We start from the raw sequence: 15,881 nt of genomic DNA, 5'->3' as shown, positions 1-15,881 counted from the left end.
AAGGGGATCTCAGTGATGTGAGGAATTGGTGCCCAGTATCACTATGCTGCACAACCTGAGCAGGCTACATACCACGCAGCTGGTCTGTCGCTGAGCCTTACCCAGCGAATATCTGCACACATTCCTGCTCCACAAGGTCATAATGAAGACCATCTTACTGTGGCTGAAGGTTGTGCTGGCAGTATTGATCCACCCCAACCAGACCTATGTCGTCTTAGGTCAGAGTATTTTTGATAACTCATTTCTGGTCTGGGCTGTGCTACATCTGGTATGTGTGGAGTGGTCTTCTGGCCAGGGAAAGGGTATCCCATGGAAACTCTGCTGGTGTTCAGATTTGGTCTCTGCACTGAGGGGTTCTTTCAGGTGCTGCGCAGCTCTGTGAAGTCTTGGGTCAACCTCAACAGGGACCTGACCTAACTTGTCATCATCCAGGGAGTGTCAGGGCTCTCCTCTGTCCACACAACTTTACACCCTTGCCACTGAGCCCCTCCTCTGTCTCTTCCTTGGCAGATGATCAGGTAGGTGCTTCAGGAGCCAGACTGATAGTGGTAATGTTGGCCTATGCAAACAACATGCCCCTTGTGTCTCAGTACACAGAAAATCTGGTGAGAGTGTATGCCTGCATGTTCATCTACAGAGCGACCTCCTCCAGCAGTGTCATCTGGGTCAAGAGTTTTCCCCTGATGGTTGGGACTGGGTTCCCTCCCACCTATGCTTTGTACTATTCAGTGGGACACACATCCACTACTTTCTCTCATTATCCATATTTCTGTCACTAATCCCTCCCCACTTGTCAATTGGACTGAACTGGAGTCCAGGATATCAAGGCCTGGACTTTTCCAGTCTGCCTCTCAGTGGTAGGACACTGGTGATTAAATAACTGATCCCATCTATACTTTGGCACCAGCACAAAACCCTGAGCTCACTCCTGAGTAATGTGGCTAATACCAGAGGAAAGTCTTGGATTTCTTCTGGCCAGAGAAGCACTGGATCTCCTCAGTTGGTCTCAGCCTCCCTCTGGGAGAGCGTGGAAAGGGCCTGGTATGTGTACAAAGCTCTCTTACATCAACTGACAGGTCTCCCTTGACACCTCTCTGAGCTGCTGGTCTTTTACCAGGACTTGGAAGCTGGTCTATATAACAAGGTCTATTCAGGCTGTCAGGGGCAAGGGCTTCCTTGCCTAACCCCTCATACCCAACCCCTACCTTTGTGTGCAAGTGATGGAGTTCCCCTTAGTGTTCTAAAGTTTGGTCCTGGTTGGCATCACCAGAGTAGGGTCGTTTCTACACTGCAGCTGAGAGTGAGCCTCCCAGCCCAGGTAGACAAACTCTCACTAATGGAGCTCAAGTTAGCATGCTAAAAATAGTAGTGTGGATTTTGTGGCTCGGCTGGAGCTTGGGCTTTCAAGCAGAAAGGGTCAGGAGACTTGAGAACCCAAGATCCAGCCTGAGCCACAGTGTCCAAACTGCTATTATTGCACACTAGCTCAAGCCCCATGAATGCAAGGCTGTCTACATGAGCTGGGAGGCTTGCTCCCAGCTGTAGTGTAGACATACCTATAGAGTTCAGTTGGTGGAACTGGATGGACTGAACTGTGCTTGTCCAGTACGTGGGACTGCTCATCCCTTCATCTCCCACTGTGCTTCTGAAAATGAAGCTTCCCTGTCCCACACCTCTTGCTTATGTTGAGCAAGTCTTGTGAGAGAGTGCTCCCCACCAATCTGTATCCCCTGGCCCTCTGGAGCTTGATGTTAGGCCACTGTCAGGCCTCCAGCACCCTACCCAAGTATGAGATCCAGAAAGTCTGTCTCTGTGCTACACTTTGGGAATATCGATACATACTCATGCTCCTCACTGTATTTACAGCCCTCTAATCCTACCATGATCCCAAGTGTCAGGATCTGCCACCTCTATATAAGAGCTAAGGTCTCTGGTGGGCCAGCCTGTATTCCACTTTGGTTCCACAGTGTGCCAGGGACATCAGTTGGTGGCTCCTGTGTGGAGTGGGGTTGTGAGCACGGCCATGGATTTGATGTGGTTTACAGATTTCCCCTGCTCCCTGAATCTTGCTGTGGGAAGGAAACCCTGGCACACACTTATCTACAGTGCAACAAGTTGCAGCCTCTCTTCTGCTGACACCTCCTCCAAAATGTGTTACTAAAATTTGGCTGCACTTTTTCATACCCCATCCATGATGTCCCTACAAATATTCAGGGTCTCCTCCTCAGCCTCCTCCTGGCACTGGCCCAAATGACCATTTTGCAGGTCTAGGAGGAAGACGAATGGAGGGGCTCTCCCTGTCACTCTGGGGCCTTTCTCTGAGCACTCATTCTAGCATGTATCTGGGCAAAGTTCCTTGGAGGGGGATCCATTCAAAACCTTGATTCCTTCTTAGAGCAGTGGGGATTGTCTGATGTTCCCTTCTGGATCCCTTGTTTTGACCCCCCTTCTTTTCCTGTATTAATTTCTCTAGCTATTTAGCTGAATATTGTGCCCCCCCCTTCTGTTGATGGGGAAACCTCGTTGTTTCTCTGCCCCCTAGGCTGGAGGAGGAGGTGGTGGTGGATGCACTGGAGCCGATGCAGCATCCAGCCAGCACCCCCAATACCTGTGATCTCACAGTACACAGCAGCAGCATATGGGCTTTCCAGATACTAAGAAACGCACAAGACCAAGGGGGCCCGGTCACTGTTGCCTGATTAACAGGCATCTCGTTCACCCAATATAATGGGAAAGCCCAAGTAAGAGGAGGACGGGCGCTTGGCTCCAGTTTGCAGGAAGCACTGCCTGACCCTTGCAAACTGGCTGCTGCTGCCCTGCACTGTGCCTGGGAGGAGCTGAAGCCATTCAGTGCAGAATGCCTGCCAGCGCCGATGCTAATCTTTAGCTCTTGCAGTGGGGGTCTTTTCACTAGGTGAAGTCCACTTAAAATCCCATGCTAGACTCAGAGGCAACCAGATTCTGTGGCTATTTATATACACCCAAGCTCCCTGTCAGCCTGTCTTTGTCCATGCACAGCCTAGATATGTTACTTAAGGGAACTGGGATCTGAGAGGGCAGGATTGCCCAAAAGACCATGCATTTTACTGACCCCTGCTTTCTTGGGATGAAGGGAGCAGTGATTGCCCCTTACCACATTTCTTGGCTGCGTCCCAAGAGCTACTTTCCTTGCTGTACTTCCCTGTTCAATGCCTAGTCAACGTGCTTTCTGTGCAGGACAAGTCATGTCGTCTACCAGGCACAGAAAAATAAACTGCTGCTGCAAATCGATGATAGGGCCCATCTCCTGCCCTCACATACTGTCCTTAGGGCATGCTCCAGTCTCCTGGCAGCCAGCTAAATGTCAGCAGCAGGTCCCATCTGAGGAGTCCACAGAAATCCAATCCTTCTCCCGTTGCACATAAACATTAGCTCTGATATAACCAGATGAACTAAATTGGAAGCTGAACTAATAATATGTGGCTGTCACATCTCTAGAGATCACTGAAAAGCAGTAAACACTTTCCCCATACTCAGTGTTGGCTTTCAAAAATTTTGCAAAGTAAGTAATAGTCTTTGCTTCCAATTTTGGCAGCCTGAATATCTCAAATAAAATAGAGAGACGGAAATACTTTTTAAAAGGGGGGGAAAGTCATTGGCGTGAGAGTTGGAATTTTTCAATACCCTAGAACATCAAGTTTGAATTCCCTTAGAGCCAGCTCAGCCCTTTGCCCTTCTGGGGTAGATAAACTAGGCACCATGCAGTTTGCTTTGGGGGTGGAGATCCTTCAGATGAGAACTTAACAACCAGGAGCTTGTCTTCTCTGTATGTACAGAGTTAGACCCAAACCAAAAGCCCCGAACTTTACATGGAGGTGAAGGAAGTAAGGCAAACAGTAGGGTTCAAAATCCAAACCTTGATGCGTAATTTACAAATACCCCATGATATTATAATAGGTAAAAACAAAACTCCAAACTGAACATATACATCAAAACTTTGCAGAGGTTGTAAACTGGATCTGAAGTTTGCAGCTTGGTCCATCTCTTGTGGACACTAAAACCCCTAATGTAGTTTTGTATCTTTGTCAGTATCTTTGACTAAAATTCTATCCTCTCACTGTGGTGGAAGGTTGCTGCATTTCAGTGGTGGTGTATGAATGCATATAGTTTGTCAAGTGCTTCTGGGTCATTCAAAATAAAAGGCATTATATAAATCTAAAAGATAATTATGTACATTTTTCCCAAGTGAGCACATTTTGAACTCTGAACCTTCTGTGTTTCATGAACCCTCCAAAACCAACAAAATCATGACTGAGTGGAAAAAAGTAGGGAAAGGGGCAGAGTTGCTCTTCTGAAAAAAAGCAAATCCAACAGTTAGTGAAATCTGTTTAAATTATCACCTTTATTAGGCAATATCCTTGCTAAACAACCCAAATAGCTAGAGCCCTGAAAATCTGCGGATATCCTCTTTATATCCGCGGATATCTAGATGCAGATATCCATAGACCATGCTTGCTGATCGGATGCAGTTACAAATTTTGTGTCTGCACAGGGCTCTACAACTAAGCCCAATGTACAAGGTATAATCCTGCCCCACCTTAATTAGAAAACTTCTGTTGAGCATCCAGTTTTTGTCAAATCCTTTTGGCTGTGCTAAGGACAGGTTCATAAGTTAAAAGGTACAGGACCGAAACAGTATTAAAACAGATTCTTTTCCCAGTTAAACAGAAAATTAGGTGCCCTAAAATATTTTTTTTAAAATCATCCCTTTGAGTATATTGTTTTATTTAATGTCTAGGTTACATTATTATCTCCCAATTCTTCATGCAGTTTGCTGCTTGGGATGTACGTCAGGACCAGAATTTCAAATGGCCCAGAATCAAGTGCTCAGCAGGTATTGGGTTAAGGAAGAGTTCACCTTTTGTCCTTAAACCTTGAGGCAGTTTCTTTTTGTTAGCAAGGGAATACTGAGAAAAGTATTATCAATTCTTGACTATATACCAAAGTTTTATATCATAAGTAGGGCTCGACTTAAATTGCGGAGAAATCACACAATTTTCATGGGTTGGTCATGGCATAAATAGCAAATTTTTGCAGCTCTGTTACACATCCACAAAATTTGCTATTTATGCTATGACCAACCCATGACAAACATGGGATTTCTCTGCAGCATTTCTCAAACTAGGGGCCTGCACCCAAGGGGAGGTTGCAAGCCTATTAGGGGGTCATGGTATTGCTACCCTTACTTCATTGCTGCTGCAGGACGGCATTGCCTTCAGAGCTGGCACCCGGGGCAGCAGCCCCCACTCTCTGCTCTGCCTTCAGAGCTGGGCGGTTGGAGAGCAAATTTCATGAGAGAGACCAGATTTCACGGTCTGAGATGCAAATTTCACAGCTGCAAATTTGGTGGACCCCTAATCATAAGAGCTCCATTCTTGAAGACAATCTGTCCATACTGCTACTGTTTTCTTCAACTAAATTTATTTATTTTTCATTCCATTTTTGAATAATAACAGCAGAGAAGTAGAAATATATAGTGAGGAAAGGTTTCAGAGTAACAGCCGTGTTAGTCTGTATTCGCAAAAAGAAAAGGAGTACTTGCGGCACCTTAGAAGTACTCCTTTTCTTATAGTGAGGAAAATAGCAGCAGAGTCTGAACGCTGAGATTTCTTCAAGAGGGCTCTATTGTAATTACTACCTTCAGAGAACAAAAGTACTTAGTCACAGCTATGATTAAACATTTAGAAATGTGTTTTCCCCCTCTCTGGCTGCTGTTATCAAGTATCACTTGATTATTCAGAAATCCAGTTGAACGGCTTTACACTAGGCACAGGTTGCCAATATATTATCAGGGAGTTCCTGCAAAAATGTTCCCCATTAGAGCGTGATAAACCTTATATTCCAGGGGTGTAAGTGCTTGAGGAGAAGTGGGGAATCCATTCATTTTCCCATTAAAAAAATGCATTTTAATCATAATTAAGGCTTCTTGTTGTCATGTTAAAAAACATGGCTTAGTCAGCAAAAAATGCAAAAGTCACGATTTAGGTTTTAAAAGTGTATAGTCACCGATCTCATTATTTGATGCAGAACACACAAAATAATGTAATGGCCAAGCCCAGGCTCCTAGAATAGGAGCACTTCACCATCTGCAGGAGGCAGGCAGTGGGAATAAGTGGTGTCTGACAGTGCAGTTAGCTCTTGAGCAGTATTTTTATGCAATCTACAGATAAGATGCTTCTGGCAGGGATTATTAATCAATATCTAGAAAAGAGACAACCCCTGCTAGAAGCAGGGGAACTCACCTCAACCTTCCCTTTATTTTGATGTGGAATGTTAACAATGGGCTCGTGAGGGCCTCTCCTAGCTTCCTCTCTAGCACAACACTGAATGGCAGAATTTGCCATGGTCAGATTTGTCAACCTAACGGGGGGTCACATGCAAAAGTGTCATAGTCAAAGCATTGCTAGGTGCTCTAATATCCATTCCTTATTAAGTGGGTTCTAGCCTGTGCCTGCTGGGGGGGAAGATACCAGCAAAAGGAGGACACTCAGGCCTAAGAATAGTAAACTATGCTTTATTGAAGGAAGGAAGAATTTACGCTCCAATCTGCCTGGGGATCCCCTAGGACGCGCAGAGGGGCTGCAGGGGACTCTAGCCGTTCGGGACAGCTGACCAGGTAGGACTCCGCCGGGGGGGGAGTCCTCTGCAGTGATATATTCTCCACGCTTATCTCGGGGTTACATGGGGTCAACAGCTGGCTGCATTCTTATATGTACAATTTATGCTTATTACATAAACTGACTCTTTTACAGGCAAAAATATGCTGAGCTATGCTACAATGTCTTTTGGCAGGATCTGTCGGACAAAGTTCATTGAAACTGCCTGCATCCTCCGCTTACATCCAGTCACATACTGAATCCACCACTTAGCTCCTCGCCAGTCTTCCGCAACCTTGCTCCTATATAGCCCACAAAAGCTTATGCCCAAGTAAATGTGATAGTCTCTAATGTGCCACAAAGACTCATCGTTATTCCTTACTCTGTTACACAAGACAGTCTCTCTATGCATTGCATAAATGCAAATTGCATCTTTCGACAACCAGAAGCTAAAGGTCTCAACAAACTCTCAAGTGCACACTCTCCTGTGAAACCAAGGCACTTTCATGAGCTGAGATCCAATGCAGTCCCTGCCAGAAATACACCCACCCTTCCAATAATTTCAGTAGACATATTGCAAATTTACACTGCTGCAACTGATATCAGAATCTGGCTCTGAAAGTCCAGTGAATGCCCACTCAGCCATTCCTGCCTGCTTACGTGAGTTTTCTGCTTCTCACGTGATGACAATGATAGAGGATCACAGAGTTGTTTTCATCTAATACTTAACAAGGAAATTTATTAGAATAAGGGAGCCATTACTGTCCCTAAAGCTACTCTGTCTCTCTTCCCCAACTTCCTCCTGAAAGACCTTGCCCTTAGAACAGCATCCTGAAAAGCGGTTGCCTAGGGTCCTGCTGATTCATGCACAGTCAGAGCCTGAACTACGAAGCTTGTTAAGGGCGCTAGGACCCAGCAGAAACCAAGGCCAAATTAGGGAAGGAACTGTTTGTTCCTATCACCCTCCTCCTCTTCCTTGTGGTTGCTTCCCCCACCCTGTCTGCAAGGCAGAGAGAGTAGCTCCTCCCTGCCCTGGATATGGCTCAGCTCCTGTATAAACTGAGCAGCTTCAAGGAGCTGGGGGACCAACCTCAGCTTCCTAGAGCAGTGCTGTTCAAGCTCCAGTCCCAAGTATTATGCAAGCAGGGAGAGGGAAGGGAAAAGCCCACCTCAGCAGCAGCACCATCACCACCTCCTCACTCAGGACTAGCAATCAACCCCACTCCACCATCACTCCACATACACACTCTGCAGGTGTACCACTCTGTGCCCCTAGTGCTCACCCACAGCACCCCTTCACACCATCAGCCATCCCCACATCCCCCACCTTGTAAAATCTGCATGTAACAAAATGGCCAAATAGTTGTTTCATGTTCTAAATCCCACAATTCTTTGTACTCAAAAGGGACTGTGGGAGATGATGGGGCACAAGATTTTTTTGGTGCATTTATGGGTTGTGGACCTAAAAGGCACGATCTTAACAACTTCCTGAGTCCCCTGCTGCACGGTTTCCCATTACAGTTTTAAAGAAACAGTACACACAACCTCACACAGCCACAAATTCGGTGATGCTGATGTGCAGGGTGGAATGAGACTGTGGATTTTCCTGCTTCTTCATCCTTGTTATTTTTTATAACATTGCTTCCTTATATCACCACCTTAGAGTAACTGAAACATATTATCTCACATATAATCAAGATAATAAGCATATTCTCTCATTTAATGGCTTCTGTGCCCTGGGGGGTGGAGGAATGAGGGAACAGGCCAGCAATGGGATAAAGCCTGTGCAGCAGTCGTGGAGGCTCAGTAGATACAATAAATAAGGTATAAAACGGGAACATTTTTGCTGTCTCCAGGTGGCTAGCAGCAGCCCAAAAGTCTGGGAATGATAGAAAGTGCCTTGCAGCTCCTTTTTAAAACAAAAAACAAAATAAAAATTAAGATTGGCTTCTAAAAATCTCCCCAAATAAGTGGAAATCTTATTCCAGTTTCTGGAAATTATTATAAATGGTGGTGGCAAATCTTTTAAAAAGTTAAACATAAAAAAGAAGCTTACAAGAAGTGGAGGATGGACAAATGACCAGGGAAGAGTATAAAAATATTGCTCGGGCATGTAGGAATGAAATCAGGAGGGCCAAATCGCACTTGGAGCTGCAGCTAGCAAGAGATGTTAAGAGTAACAAGAAGGGTTTCTTCAGGTATGTTGGCAACAAGAAGAAAGCCAAGGAAAGTGTGGGCCCCTTACTGAATGAGGGAGGCAACCTAGTGACAGAGGATGTGGAAAAAGCTAATGTACTCAATGCTTTTTTTGCCTCTGTCTTCACAAACAAGGTCAGCTCCCAGACTGCTGCGCTGGGCAACACAGCATGGGGAGTAGGTGGCCAGCCCTCTGTGGAGAAAGAAGTGGTTAGGGACTATTTAGAAAAGCTGGACGTGCACAAGTCCATAGGGCCGGATGCGTTGCATCTGAGAGTGCTAAAGGAGTTGGCGGCTGTGATTGCAGAGCCATTGGCCATTATCTTTGAAAACTCATGGCGATCGGGGGAAGTCCCGGACGACTGGAAAAAGGCTAATGTAGTGCCCATCTTTAAAAAAGGGAAGAAGGAGGGTCCTGGGAACTACAGGCCAGTCAGCCTCACCTCAGTCCCCGGAAAAATCATGGAGCAGGTCCTCAAGGAATCAATCCTGAAGCACTTACACGAGAGGAAAGTGATCAGGAACAGTCAGCATGGATTCACCAAGGGAAGGTCATGCCTGACTAATCTCATCGCCTTCTATGATGAGATTACTGGTTCTGTGGATGAAGGGAAAGCAGCGGATGTATTGTTTCTTGACTTTGGCAAAGCTTTTGACACGGTCTCCCACAGTGTTCTTGTCAGCAAGTTAAAGAAGTATGGGCTGGATGAATGCACTATAAGGTGGGTAGAAAGTTGGCTAGATTGTCAGGCTCAACAGGTAGTGATCAATGGCTCCATGTCTAGTTGGCAGCCAGTATCAAGTGGAGTGCCCCAAGGGTCGGTCCTGGGGCCGGTTTTGTTCAATATCTTCATAAATGATCTGGAGGATGGTGTGGATTGCGCTCTCAGCAAATTTGCGGATGATACTAAACTAGGAGGAGTGGTAGATATGGTGGCAGGTAGGGTTAGGATACAGAGGGACCTAGACAATTTGGAGGATTGGGCCTAAAGGAATCTGATGAGGTTCAACAAGGATAAGTGCAGGGTCCTGCACTTAGGACGGAAGAATCCAATGCACCGCTACAGACTAGGGACCGAATGGCTAGGCAGCAGTTCTGCGGAAAAGGACCTAGGGGTGACAGTGGACGAGAAGCTGGATATGAGTCAACAGTGTATCCTTGTTGCCAAGAAAGCCAATGGCATTTTGGGATGTATAAGTAGGGGCATTGCCAGCAGATCGAGGGACGTGATGGTTCCCCTCTATTCGACATTGGTGAGGCCTCATTTGGAGTACTGTGTCCAGTTTGGGGCCCCACACTACAAGAAGGATGTGGAAAAATTGGAGAGAGTCCAGCGAAGGGCAACAAAAATGATTAAGGGTCTGGAACACATGACTTATGAGGAGAGGCTGAGGGAACTGGGATTGTTTAGTCTGCAGAAGAGAAGAATGAGGGGGGATTTGATAGCTGCTTTCAACTACCTGAGAGGTGGTTCCAAAGAGGATGGTTCTAGACTATTCTCAGTGGTAGAAGATGACAGGACAAGGAGTAATGGTCTCAAGTTGCAGTGGGGGAGGTTTAGGTTGGATATTAGGAAAAACTTTTTCACTAGGAGGGTGGTGAAACACTGGAATGCGTTACCTAGGGAGGTGGTGGAATCTCCTTCCTTAGAAGTTTTTAAGGTCAGGCTTGACAAAGCCCTGGCTGGGATGATTTAATTGGGGATTGGTCCTGCTTTGAGCAGGGGGTTGGACTAGATGACCTTCTGAGGTCCCTTCCAACCCTAATATTCTATGATTCTATGATTATGTATGATCAATAAAGCTGGTTGAAATTTTTCGATCGACATTGTTTTTTCACAAAAAATTGGGTTTTCGACTAATTAATTTTTCACAAAAAGCATCTGTTTTCCATGGAAAATTTCATCAAATTTTGAAAGTTTCTTCAAAAAAAGAATGCTTGAAAAATGAAATAGTTTGACAAAAGCTCAAAATATTTAGGATTTTGGACAATATTTTTGGTATGGAAATTTCTGCAAAAAATTGAAAATTTCCATAGAAATTATCAACAAAAACTTTTTTTTCATTTACAGTTTGCAAGACTGTTTCAGGATTTTTTGAATGATTTAAGGATATTTCTTTTCCACTTTTTCATAATTGTAGTTGTGCCACAAAGTAACAATACCTAATGAATATTCTTTTCTTTTTGCCAGAGGGAGAAAGGGAGGACTTGTCAACAGGCTTTTAGGAATCTGTAGTTCTCAATCCACACCCGTGAGAGATTGTCACTGCCTGCCCTGTAACCCTGGGTTCTTTGTCCAAGTTATCCTCTTCATATTATGTATTATATTGCTCTGCTGCTGTAGCTCCCTTGTCTGGACACTCCCAGCCAGCACACAAGCATGCATAGAGTGTCTGTGTGATAAGCAGCCCTGGACCAGCAATTCTGATCCCAGTAACCTGCTTGTTACACCCAGCTATACTCTGGTATCCACCAGCTTTTTGATTACACCTCGCAAGATGATCCCAATACCCCCCAGTCCTGAATTTTCTCAAAATCATGTACTGTGCAACATCCTGCCCTTTCCTGGACCATTCAGAGGAATAATAAGGTTCATTTGCTCCTCTAAAGAGACAAAATGCACAGCTTATCTCTTTAACTGGTGTTCACAATCACTTCAGTTCAGACCCAGCATTGAGTTAGTTGAGATTAAAAGTAAAACAAGTTTATTAACAAAAAGAAATAGGATTTTAAATGAGTTCAAGTACAAAGGATAGAGTTAGAAATGGTTACAAGCAAATAAAAGTGAAAAATGCTTTCTAGAGACTAAGCCTTGACAAAACCACAGTCCTGGTTCAAAGTCAGATACTTACCATACTATCTTCCAGCAAGATGGCTGACCACCCCTCTTGGCAGCATCTCCCACAAAGTCCAAAGTACTCAGTTCCTTTGTCTTGCAAGGTGAAAGATAACTTGGGGTTCTTTGCCCTCCCTTTTATAGTTCAGTGAACATTTGAAATCAATTCTTCTGAAGGTTATTCCCCAAAATAAAATTCATTCAAGCTGTGAGGAAGGATACATGGAGTCTGCTTGTGAAGGAAATTCCATGTTGGTTTCCTCCTGCACTGGTGTTTACTAAAATGCAAATAAATGGCCACTTGAAGAGATTGCTAATCAACTCTCATTACACCTGGCTAGAGACATTGGCCTGTTCTTTGTCTGGGAGAAGCCTGTTTACCCACTGCCCAGACTTGTCTGGCAAACATATTTTAGTTCCATGTTTCCTTCATATTTGTATGGTCCCTTGGGTGTTTACCGTACGCAAGAATATTAATGTTTAGTGTGTTATTAGTTTTCCAATGAAACCTTACATGATACATTAATGAACTGGGGCACACTGAGCTGGACAGGTCAACTGAAACTCACTACCAGATATCAGTGAGTCCCTTTCCCTCTTGCATTGAAAGTGTGCTGCGGTCACCTCTTCAAGTTGTAGCCAAAGAGTGGTGAGTACCAGGGTGGGGCTGTTGTGTTGTAGGAAGGCTGGTGGGGTTAAGGCGCTGAAGCAGGGCTGAAGAGCACACACAGACTCAGGATACTGCATGTTGGTTAGCTGGCTGTTGGTGTCCAGGTTGCGAGCCACAGCAGCCAAGCAGTTAAGGCACCCTGGGCTACAGGGCAGAATCCCTTACTGGTTATGGGTTGCATCCCAGAACATGACAGAAGCCTACTTGTTTTTTCTATAGGGAGACAATAACAGACTAGATTCAATGCCAGCAAACATGCAGGTTTGCTACTTTGTCCCTAAACTTTCTCCAGCAACAGTTCAAGTCATTAGTAAAAAATCTTAGAAAACTTATCTAAAGACACGTCACAGTATAATACATTTAAGAAGTAAACACGAGATTTGAATCCCATGTTGTCCAAGTTATATTCTTCATATTATAGATCAGTTTTCTCTTTAATTAATTAATTAATTAACTTAGGCATTTGGATAATATTTAGACACAAATGCTTTCACAGGAGCCTATACATTCACAAGGAGCTTATGCAGGTTGCTAGCTATGTAATCAATAGCTGTCTACTGAAATAAAATTAGTTCAAATTATCTTATGTTTCTTGTAAATGTTTGTTTAGTAACCTTTTGCATTGCAGAACTATGCAGCTGAAAATAAAGGGAAATGAAGAAATCTGGGAGTTTTCATTTAGCTAAAACTGTACATGTGTTTCTGAGGAGACAAAAAAATTACCAGATATAAATGACCGATAGCATATTAATCTTGCTGATTGTATTTCGTGTTCTCAGCTCTTTTTCAGCAATCTTTTTTGCAATGCCAGCCATCCAGTAGGCTCCTCAGAACATTTAATTAGACTTTTTTTCTACATAAATATTTTCTTTGTATATTAAAATAATTAATTGGGACAGGCCCACTGGGGGTTGAGATGAACTTAAAGGAGGCAGATATGTGTGACCAAGTGACCTTTTCCTGTCCTACAAGTCCCTATGCTCTCACTGTGCTTGAAGGGACACTGTCAAAATAGCTAGGCCTTAAAACTTTAACCCGCATTGACAAGTTGTTCGACATAGTAAGTCTTACCTTAAAGATTACAGCAATTGTTTTGCTTGCTTTGTTTAAACAATCTTTGCTGAAGGCTCTACAATATATATTTATTCTGTCTATGTAGATAGCTATCTTTAAATGCCCACTGTACTCTATGACACGTTAAACACAAATTGATGTGCACTTGCTTTCCTGGGAAAGAAATTAGGTGGTAGGCCAAATTTTCTTCAGTTTCTAGAGAGCATGAATCCATAATACAACTAAGTAATCACTTTACAGGTTTATGATTAGTGTCCACTGTTTTTGGCCCAGTCATATACTTCTATTTCAGTTGGTGATATTCAGATCTGGTGTATTACTTAAATAAAAGGAACAAGAGTACGAACTTTGTTAGTCCTACAAAAGGGCATGGTTTTACATTTGTTTCATAGTTTTATTGTTTCTCAGAATAATAAAGAATTAGTCTTATTCTTAATGCAATATAATACTATTGAGCAAATGCTCAAGAAGGAGTGTGAGTCCAAGCAAACAGTACAAATATGTTTGTAGTCAGAGACAACCTGTGCCTGCTGATAGTGGGAGGCAGAGTCAGGGCAGCCAGCTTCAGCAGTGTTACTGAGCATGCTCAGTCCGTATAAGCATGTTCAGACAAGCCAAACAGCAAATCTGGGGAGGCACATGACCCTGCATGCCCCTCTCCTCCACACACATCACCTCTGTTTGTAGTGTGATCATTTCTTTTTATTCACTCTAGTCTGGTTTACTGTAAGAAGTGTTTCTGTCAAGAAGTATATACTGTTATATATAACAGTTTTCAAAACTCTGTTAATTTAGCACTCGTGGGTGCGAATGGGCTTCATTTGTGCTCGGAGAATGACCAGAGGGTTAGTTGCTGATCACACAAGTCTTGCTAACCTGTAAGGCATTCCGGTGGCAAGTTCCCCTGCATAAAATCAATCTAAACATTTTCTTGACGACTGCAATTCAACATAAATAAAACCTGTCCCATTAGTCACCTAAACCCTAATCCTACAAAGAGAACCACATTGGGGAACGCTTGTGGCTGTTTAGCGCTCTGCTGATTTCAGCGGGACATTCCATGAGTACAGACATCTCTGACCCCACGTTTCCGGATCAGGTGCTGGGCCTTAGAGGTGTACTTTACCTTTTGATGCTCAAAGGAAATTCTTGCTATTAGATTAATTCCTACAATTAATGGGAGCTGAGTGATTAATATTTAGCAAATAATTTATTTGATCTATGTTGCTATATTTCGAAATAATGTGTTTGCCTTAGTATGTAGATCTGAGTGAATAATTTTCAAATATAATAATTTGTCTGGAACATTTCATTGTTATTTTCTAAATAAAACATTCCTTTTTTTTCATTATTTACCTAACTCTTGGGAAAGTTAATGCCTATACCTGTTCTGTGGACAAAGTCTCCAATAATCCAGGGCGGGGGGGGGGGGGGCGATTTCATGCAGCCTCTCTTTTTACATGCAGAGAAAACTTGCACATTCACCCATTTGCACATGCTAAACATGCACTTATGAATGTACATAGGGTAGTCAGATCCACAGTTACAAGACTTATGTGCACAAATGGCCATTCGCATAGGCAAATTCATATTTTGACATAAATATTTTATGAACTCACAAAGCAGGAGAGAGCTGAAAATGTCCCTTGGTGTTAAAATAATTATTTTATTTTTTTATTCGAATCTAACAGATATCTGTTTTTAAATCTTCCATTAATAGTGTTTATAATTAATTATAGGCTCATTCTGGTTCAAATTTATTCCTGTGTGCCTTCTAGGCTATATAATTGCAGACATTGTTCTTACTTTCAGGTCTTATTTTCTCTTGATATGACTCACAAGTTGTTCTTGTTTTCCCTTGAAAGTCTTGCTTGCTATGCATGACTAGTCTTGAGAGTCTGTCCAACAAGACAAACTAAGGTGTCAAGACTTTCTATCATTTGTAACAACATTACATTGCTGCATCACAGTGCAAGTGATGACATTACACTGATACCTCATCAGTTCACAATGATTAATTTTTAATTAAAATATCACTATACATCATATTATATCAAAATGCCAAAATATTAAAACACAATGTTGCAAATCCAGTCATGATGCATTGCTTTGTTGGAGGATAATGTGAGCCCTGGAAGTCTAAAGTCATGGTCCCTACAACAAAATCAGGCAAGCTCAGGATAAATAAAATGAAAAAAGATAACCCTAGTTTGCTACTTCCATTGCACACATTACCAGGCAATTTCCAGGACATTACACAAATCTTCATGTTTATTTATTATTTTTGCTATTTATTATTTTTGCATCTCAGAGACTATTTTATATAAACCTAATGTTATTTAGCAGAAGGTGGATTTAAAAAGTAGAGTTTGTTTTTAAAAAAATATTGCAACATAAGAAATATAAATTCTGATCTGAAGTACAATTAAGAAATACACATCGGATACATTTTAATAGGATGTATTTGAT

Source organism: Lepidochelys kempii, chromosome 11 (genome assembly GCF_965140285.1).
Source record: "Lepidochelys kempii isolate rLepKem1 chromosome 11, rLepKem1.hap1, whole genome shotgun sequence".
NCBI lineage: Eukaryota > Metazoa > Chordata > Testudines > Cheloniidae > Lepidochelys > Lepidochelys kempii.
The sequence above is the reverse complement of the archived record's forward strand: the minus strand, read 5'-3'. Positions refer to the sequence as shown.